At 36.4% G+C, this 8,130-nt stretch overlaps 1 long non-coding RNA gene across 1 annotated transcript; it reads right to left on the reverse strand.

Annotated features, from left to right (window-relative positions):
* Window positions 1-682: 682 nt before the first annotated feature.
* On the reverse strand, window positions 683-5,539 carry LOC145443300 (uncharacterized). Its single transcript, XR_013916383.1, has 4 exons — window positions 5,439-5,539; window positions 4,885-4,985; window positions 4,588-4,692; window positions 683-3,557 (listed from the first exon to the last, which is right to left on the reverse strand). It is a non-coding gene; the product is annotated as an uncharacterized LOC145443300 (long non-coding RNA).
* Window positions 5,540-8,130: the final 2,591 nt, after the last annotated feature.

Genomic DNA, 8,130 nt, shown 5'->3' on the forward strand with positions numbered 1-8,130 from the left:
ATCCTTTCTAAAACATTACCGCGACCCAGAATAATACATGTAAAGTTGTGCTGCTTTCAGCACGGAATCACGGATCCAAAATTGATCACGCACGTTATAGATTGAAAGCGTCTATTCATTCATGCATCAAAAAGGAGACGCACTGGCACATAGCGTATTCGGCGATGAGTCGGACTCTGCGGCAACACCTTCTTCTTCTTCTTCTTCTAAAAGCGACTTGTATGAACAAAAGTTCGCGGTAACTCTAAATAGGTGTGAACACGACCTGTTCTCCGAAATGTTACCGTAATTTCGGCTCTATATGAATATCGTCTGTTTCGGCACATGTTCCCGAAAGAGTTTCGTAAATCCGGTTTGAAAAGGGCCTTAGACCAAGGCAGGTCAAGGTTTTCTCACTGCCAATCGTTCTCTGGTACACGTCGCATGTTACATGGCCTAAAAATCCATATGTCTTGGTGCGTCGTGGCGTGGTAATGTCCGACAATGAAATGCCTACACTCTAAATTCTAATGCGTGCAGAGGAACGCAAATTTACACGCCAAATCCGGTTTTTTTTTTAACTACCACACAACGTGCTGGACCCGATGTGTGCCTGGCTATCCTGTGTTTGGTGGTGGTGTGTTCATGCTGACTCGTGCAGAGCTCGAAATTAATACCAGCCATCCATGAATTTTTACTCAGCTTAGGCTCAAAAAATATTTTATTGCAACGAAAGATGAATACAGAACATTCATTTGCGGACGAAAATGTGTGAGTTTCTAGCTTGCACAATTGAAAAATTTAAGCTTTTTGCAAATAGAAATAAGAACTACAGCTACAAAGTTATCATAAATTAGATTTTAATTAGAGCAAAGAAACGTTTCACTAATTGGTGTAGAATTAGAATTATAGCGACACAGTTGTTTTCACAAATTATATCCTAATTAGAGCAAAGAAGCATTTCACAAATTGGTGTAAAATTAGAATTATAGCGACACAGTTGCAACCACAAATTACATTTGAATCACAGCAAAGAAACATTTCACGAATCGGGATAGAATTACAATCCTAGCGACACAGCTGTTTTAACAAATCAGACTCTAATTAGAGCAAAGAAACATTTCACAAATTGGTGTAGAATTAGAATTATAGCAACACAGTTGTTTTCACAAATTACATTTTAATTAGAGCAAAGAAGCATTTCACAAATTGGTGTAGAATTAGAATTATAGCGACACAGTTGTTTTCACAAATTATATCCTAATTAGAGCAAAGAAGCATTTCACAAATTGGTGTAAAATTAGAATTATAGCGACACAGTTGCAACCACAAATTACATTTGAATCAGAGCAAAGAAACATTTCACAAATTGGAATGGAATTAGAATCATAGCGACACAGTTGTTATCACAAATTAGATTCTAATTAGAGCAAAAATCATTTCAAAAATTGGAGTAGAATTACAATCATAGCAAAACAGTTGTTTTCACAAATTAGATTCTAATTAACTCAAAAATATTTCCCAGATTGGAGTAGAATTAGAATCATAGCGACACAGTTGTTATCACAAATTAGATTCTAATTAGAGCAAAAAACATTTAAAAAATTGGAGTAGGATTAGAATTATGGTAACACAGTTGTTTTCACAAATTAGATTTTAATTAGTGCAAAACACATTTCCCAAATTGGAGTAGAATTAGAATCATAGCGACACAGTTGTAATCACAAATTAGATTCTAATTAGTGCAAAAAACATTTCCCAAATTGGAGTAGAATTAGAATCATAGCGACACAGTTGTTATCACAAATTAGATTCAAATTAGGACAAAAAATATTTCAAAAATTGGAGTAAAATTAGAATTATGGTAACACAGTTGATTTCACAAATTAGATTTAAAGTAGAGCCTAGAGACATTTCACAAATAGGGGTAAAATTACAATCATAGCAACACAGTTGTTATCACAAATTAGATTCTAATTAGAGCAAAGAAACATTTCACAAATTGGGGTAGAATTACAATCATAGCAACACAGTTGTTTTCACAAATTAGATTTTAATTAGTGCAAAAACATTTCCCAAATTGGAGTAGAATTAGAATCATAGCGACACAGTTGTAATCACAAATTAGATTCTAATTAGTGCAAAAAACATTTCCCAAATTGGAGTAGAATTAGAATCATAGCGACACAGTTGTTATCACAAATTAGATTCAAATTAGGACAAAAAATATTTCAAAAATTGGAGTAAAATTAGAATTATGGTAACACAGTTGATTTCACAAATTAGATTTAAAGTAGAGCCTAGAGACATTTCACAAATAGGGGTGAAATTACAATCATAGCAACACAGTTGTTATCACAAATTAGATTCTAATTAGAGCAAAAAACATTTTAAAAATTGGAGTAGGATTACAATTATAGCAACACCGTTCCAAATTAGATTATAATTAACGCAAAAAATATTTCCAAAATTGGAGTAGAATTTGAATCATAGCGACACAGTTGTTATCACAAATTAGTGTCTAATTAGAGCAAAAAACATTTCAAAAATTGTAGTATGATTAGAATTATGGTAACAGTTGTTTTCACAAATTAGATTCTAATTAGATCAAAAAACCTTTCCCAAATTGGAGTAGAATTAGAATTATAGCGACACAGTTGTTATCACAAATTAGATTCGAATCAGAGCAAAGAAACATTTGAAAAATTGGAGTAGAATTAGAATAACTACTACAGTATATTTTATGAATTAGACTAGAATCCGAATTAGACGTAGCTTTTATTTCAAATTAGAGTAGAATTAGAAATATAGCTATGCGGTAGTTGTTTTCTAAATTAGATTCGATTGGGAGCAAAGAAACATTTCACAAATTAGAGTAGCATCAGAATTTATAGCTACACAGCTTTTTCCAAATTAGAGAAGAATTAGATTTGTAGCTCGTTTTTTTTCGAAATTATAGAGCGGGATCAGAATTATAGTAACAGTTTTTATTTCAAATTATGGAGTAGAATTAGAACTATAGCTACACTGTTTTTCCAAATTAGAGTACAATTAGAATTATAGGTTCAGTTGTTTTCACAAATTAGATTCGAATGAGAGAGATGAAGCACTTCGCGAATTAAAGTAGAATTATAATTATAGCTATTTTTTTACAAAATTAGAGTATAATCAGAATTTTAGCTACACTTTTTTCACTCTAATTAGACAACTAAACTAGTACTAGAATTGTATAGTTGTCCAAGTCAGCAAACGAAATCAAAATCATTACTGGGATTTCTGAAATCTGCTCATGAAACAGAAAAGCCTGTTTGTTTGAAACCCAAATTTTTGTCTCCAATCAGGACATACTGTAAAACTGACAGTATCTGGAAAACTTTTGGATATGTGGGGTCACAAACATAATAACACGCGAAAAGATCCAGCACCATCTCAAATGGTTTCGCTTTATTGTGAGACGATCCCTTTATGCGGAAGCCATTCGCCACGATCCATGATGACTGCAGGTCACCATTTTCATGGTGCTTTAGTACGAGATGTCGAGGACTCAGCTTTGTGGCCGTTAATTGGACTGAATGGGTCTGGAGTTGAAAAAAATATGTTACGTAAAATTATATTGCCAATAATTCATGTGTCAATAGAAAGCACAAGATTTAGAATAGGTAGAAATGCCTTTATGGGACTTCTGCATAATGAATATTGAATAAAAATAGAGCTGAACAGGTCAATATAGGTTTTTGTCAATATGGTTTAACAAGGTTAACTCATGGAAACAAGTGATAGCAAATTCTGTCGTCACGATATGCTGTCTAGTCGTTGGCATGTATGCGTTTGTCCACACAATCATAAGTTTACTAACCTTTCATGATCCATTCAGATTTGATCAGTATACCATCATAAAGGTTCCTTTTGGAACGGCACAAGTATTATGATCACATTCACTGATTCTATGCACTATATCCATGGTAGCCATCCTATGGACTCAAAGTCAGGAAAACCAAAAATTACATTAGCAGCAGAAATGATTTTCCATGGTGTGGGACGAAAACGAATTCACACCACTCATTCTAACTCAGATTTAGTCTTAGATTTAGTCTTATCAAAAATAATGATGTAATTGGAAAGCATTTAATAAACATTTATTTTTGGAGGCGTTTTTTCAGTTCGAATGTTTATTGCACCGTCATAACGTAAACAGCGTCATTCAAAACATAGGCCTACCATATTTTCAGCACCAAAAAACAATTGTGCCACATTTTAGCGGCACACGTCTGAACTCAACAGACCCCGAATTAGAACACATGTTTGTGGCGCAACTTAGAAATTTACAGACCCCCCGAATTAGAACCAACTCGAAATGCGCGCATGTTAAGCCACAAAATTTTCAGACAACTGGCTGTACTTTTGTGACGGTCTGTTAAGTTCGAACTTGTGCCAGATCGTGGCATGCAAAACGTGTTACGGTGTTAGGAAAACGCCGAACAATGTTTGCCGAAAATCAGGACAAGAGTCGAAATCAGTACAAATCTGACAAATCAGAACGTTATCCTACATCTATGTTCATTGTTCATACAGTACAAGGTTAAGCAAGCAGCAAATCCTGCAACTCACATGATAAAGCGTTTTCGCCCTCAAATCCTGTTGTGCCCTGATTCTCTTTTCAGTTACTGCATTTCGTAACTCCATCAGGAGCATAACCGCAGCGGCTTCTTTTCCCTACAAATAAATATGATATTAAATATAAATGATGTAGAAGATTTGGTTTAAGCACATTCCACTTATTGCATTCCGGTTGATATGAAGGCAAGAGTTCTGACACAACAATATTTAATATATAAAATTGCAACAAAAATAAACAGGATTATCCCAATTAATAAATTCATTCTAGATTAGTTAAATAATACTAACCTCTTCATCTGTCTCTAGCTCTACTCCAAATATTTCATCATGAGTAGTAAGTATTTCGCTTCGACACTCCTCGGAACGAACATTTGAAACTCCGCTCTGATCTATTACAAAGGCAAAGTGTTACTATAAAAGCAGCTATATATTGAGCTAAGCATGCACATTGCACACACACTTCTATGTGTTATATAGAGGGAACTTGATATGAATATAATAAGATTTATTTCACTGGATAATATTAGCAATAATTATTATAATAGGTTCATGAATGAAATGTCATGTTTTCAACCAATGAAAATTTCATGTAATTGGAAAAACAAGTGAGTCAACTGCAAAGCAAGATCTATATAACTTGGTCAAGAATTCTAGTTGTAAACCCATATTGCATCAAGTTAGAGGATTAACTGACATTCTGAAACTCAGTTTCGATGCTACTGCAAGTTGATCTAAAAGGCAATCTACCAATATTTCTCACACTGCTGCTTGCTGTAAGAACCCTCTTGACAACATACCGGTAATCATAACATATCGCATGTTGATATTCTTGAACGAATTACCTTCAATTATTAAAGCAATGTGTTCTCTCGTAATGCCGTACCCGCCCGTACGCAATCAACATCTTCTTTATTCCTTCCGCTATGATGAGGTTAGCACCGGTTCATCCACATCCACAAAGTCACTGTACTGCGACCTGTCGCTCCATTTAAATTTGACCCTTTGACCCTGACTGAGTCCCCGCCGTTACCGAGAGATGTGAAGCGTGAATGAGAGAGAGAGAGAGAGAGAGAGAGAGAGAGAGAGAGAGAGAGAGAGAGAGGGGGATAGCAATAGAGAAATATAGAGATGTTTATTCAGTCAACAGTCAAAAGCAGAATGCACTGATAATAGCCAGGTAACACTAACGATTACTAAACAACGTACTTCAAAATTACATGGTGATGACAATGATTGATTGATTTCTTCATTGCTATACTGATGATATATCAATGATCAATAATGGGGAAACGCAATATAATGGAAGTCATAGTCAAGTCAGACAATCATGTGGTTGTAACAATGATATATATAATTTTTTTGAAATGATCAATTTCTTTTGCCAGTTTGGTAGGTAAATAAAATGAGAAGAGAAACGTTCACAAAACCTAGTGAATGCAAGAAAGCGACACACTAAAATAATGGAGCGACATTGATGAAAGAGCAGTCCACTTCATGGCTCCTGAGTAGGGCTGGGCAAAATCGAGTACCTGAGTGATTCGATTCTGAATCACGTAAAATGCTTCGAGTCGAGTCGAGTATTCGAGTATCACTCATTATGACGTCACAACAGAATGTACTATGTCAAAGTTCAAATATGTACCTTTTATGCCACCACGAAGAACATAATGCCTGTTATCCGTCACATTAATGATACTTCGGTATGTTTTCGACCATACCGACTTCATTGCACTTCTTGACAATGTTGTGGAACGATCATGACTTCGGAAATGTGTTATTTCCAGTAACGTTCGTAGCTTTGTACTATGTCTATCAAGCTAAGACACGGCCAATCAAGGTTTCAAGGCTTCCTCAGTGGAAAATATTATCAAAACTATAATTCTTGTTAGTTCATTACCTTTCAGTTGTGAGGAGCGTAAAATTTCAGTACTCGAAAAAATCGTCTTTTACTACCCGACTCGAATCATTAAAATTAATACTCGATTCAGATTCGAGTACTCGAATCATTGTGCCCAGCCCTACTCCTGAGTAATGTGCCCTTTTAGGTACGCATGTGTGCAATTGATTTGAGCTGACACGGTCTCTGCTCACATAAATTATAAGTTGCGCACAAAAAATCCGAAGAGATGACCTTTTTTTAGTGGTTACGCACTGTTGTCCAAGGGACCGCGCAGTGAATAGGTGAGCGCTTGCTGCAGACTCGTCAAAATTAGAAGTAACATTGCTTCTGAGCTATATGTAAACGGGGCTAAAAGCACGCATTACCTACACGAGAGTCGTTATTACCGTTCGAAATCTATTATAGAAATGCTGCATCATTTGAGAATCTATATCTTGCCGCTCAATTCCTCCCCTGCAAATAACCCAGCGGGAGCAAACGGACCCCAGGGTCATTGGGTTTACCGATGACGTCATGATCGGCACACGAGTGTACCGTACCTTGCCCTGGATGATCTGGTCATTTACCAGTGACATTACGATAAGTTTCAGCAGCGTTTCCAGCGTCGACCTCACAATCCCTCTCAATCTTACTGATATCACAACTCGTGCGGCGACTTAACGGACTATTAAAATGTATAAGTAAACTCTTTCATAATGATCAAAGCAGGCGACAGATGATAAGATGAGAGCAGAAGCACATATTTGGTAACTTTATCTGATGAAGTGTGGACTTGCACATATTATGACACCACTTCGGCGAAAGATTTGGGTCGACTTTATGTGTTTGTCCCATATTGCATCTTTGAATGCACAATTTTGTGTCTAAATCGATGCTTTCGATTTAGAGTGTACTTCTATAAATGACACGTATTTTTTCGTGGGGGAAGGATACCTAAAATACCTACCGAGCGAGATAGTGTAATGGTGATGCATACGGCTTCTCAATCGGCAGATCGTGGGTTCGTGGCCAGGTCACACCAAAGACTCATAAATACATACCAACGAAAATTTGTATCAGCAGCTATCCTGCTAGGCGCTCAGCAATCACGGATAGCATGGAGGAGATAAAGAAAAATAACGGGGGCGCAGACCAGGTGACCTCACGGTAGTATCGCAACCCCGTCGTCAATGCATCTCGATGGTACAGGCGAAAAAGAATATCATCTCTCTCTTTCTCTCTCTCTCTAATTAAGATATTCGGCAACAATAAATCGCGAATAAATAAATTTACATAAGCTTCCAATACATAATTTATATTATTGAACGAAATAATAGTTTTGAGCCCATTTCGATCTCGGCCAACAGTTCGTGGCTTTTGGGTGACACACTTACGGTCCTGTACACGCCCCCTTGATGTTAGTGAAAAATTTACTGAATAATGTGAATAATTATGTTCGATGGTAGTCCGTAGCATGTAGGTAGATACATGAGCGATTTTGGTATGTAATCCCTTCTATTACCCCAATCCTAAAATGCAGACTGTCAACCGCTGTATTCTTTAAAATCAGTGGCTCCCAAAGTGGGGCCAACGCATCTCGGTGGCTATTTCATCTCATTGGTGGGCAATCAGTCGTCAAATAGGCCTGGAACTCG

This window comes from Botryllus schlosseri, chromosome 1, assembly GCF_051294905.1.
Source record: "Botryllus schlosseri isolate E-star chromosome 1, Bs_hap1, whole genome shotgun sequence".
In the NCBI taxonomy this organism is placed as follows: Eukaryota; Metazoa; Chordata; class Ascidiacea; order Stolidobranchia; family Styelidae; genus Botryllus; species Botryllus schlosseri.